General features: G+C 44.4%; 1 protein-coding gene across 1 annotated transcript in view; it reads left to right on the top strand.

Moving 5' to 3' along the window:
- LOC108317518 overlaps positions 1-1,214 on the top strand; it is a 140,229-nt gene that overhangs the window by 133,536 nt on the left and 5,479 nt on the right. Inside the window, exon 5 of the mRNA XM_037745520.1 lies at positions 734-872. The gene's annotated coding sequence lies outside the window, so the exon portion shown is untranslated. The remainder of the gene's footprint in view (positions 1-733; positions 873-1,214) is intronic.

Here is a 1,214-nt window from a genome sequence, read left to right on the forward strand (position 1 = left end):
TTTTTTGAGGCAGGATCTTGCTCTGTCTCCCAGGCTGGAGTGCAGTGGTGCAATCCCAGCTCACTGCAACCTCTGCCTCCCGGGCTCAAGCAATTCTCCTGCTTCAGCCTCCCAAGTAGCTAGGATTACAGGCACTCGCCACCACGCCTGGCTAATTTTTGTAGTTTTAGTAGAGACGGGGGTCTCACCACATTGGCCAGGCTGGTCTTGAACTCCTGGCCTCAAGTGATCCACCTGCCTCGGCCTCCCAAAGGGCTGGGATGACAGGCATAAGCCACCACACCTGGCCCAGTTAAGCTTTTTAAGAAATCATTTACAAGCAAAGAAAGAAAAAAGAAAACAGAAAGCATCCAGTGTCTAAAGAGGCAATGAAAGATTATCTCTGCCTAAAAGATAATTCTCCAGTAGCAAAGTGGAGAACTTAGCTATAATTACTGCCAATTATCCTTTAATAGCCAGGGCACTTGTTGCTTTCTTATTATCTCACTTCTTCCCCCTTCACTCAAACTTGCTTTCTTCCCTTCACCCCATTTAGAACTTTTGTTCCCTGAAGAGTCATCCGTGTTCAGCATCCTGTTAACTTAGTCATATAATTAAAGTATTCAAACTAAATTACAAATAAAGATTGTGAACCCAGTAAGCAACCAGTTAATGTACAGGTTAGAGTTTGTGTGTGAGTGGTAATGTGAGGAAGGGGAATTGGCTTTGACTCCATGTCTGTTCTTACAACCAGACAAAGGCCCAGGAACAGCCTGAAAGAGCCTCTGAACTGAGGCCACTTGAAGTAAGGAGGCAGCAGTAATTCTGCCATGACAAAATTCACCTGGTTGGAAGAGGGGCATGAAGAAAAGGGTTTTCTAAGGCAGGATCAAATAAGGTATGTGTATATATGTATGTGTATCTGTGTGTGGGTGCATACACACAAAGAAAGGGAGAAAAAAGAAAACGGAAGGCATCCAGTTTCTACAGGAGCAATGAAAGATTGTCTCTGCTTAAAAGATAATTCTCCAGTAGCATGTAGCAGTCACTGTATGTAAGCTCCTACCCACAGGAATAAAAGCCTAAGTATTAACTTAAAGAGCTTCCAGCTACTATTTGGAAATGTTTGAGAGTTATTGATCAGGACCAGGATTATAAGAACTATATAATTGGCCGGGCGCGGTGGCTCAAGCCTGTAATCCCAGCACTTTGGGAGGCCGAGGCGGGTGGATCAC

The sequence above is a fragment of the Cebus imitator genome, unplaced genomic scaffold (genome assembly GCF_001604975.1).
Source record: "Cebus imitator isolate Cc_AM_T3 unplaced genomic scaffold, Cebus_imitator-1.0 Scaffold203, whole genome shotgun sequence".
Classification (NCBI taxonomy): Eukaryota; Metazoa; Chordata; class Mammalia; order Primates; family Cebidae; genus Cebus; species Cebus imitator.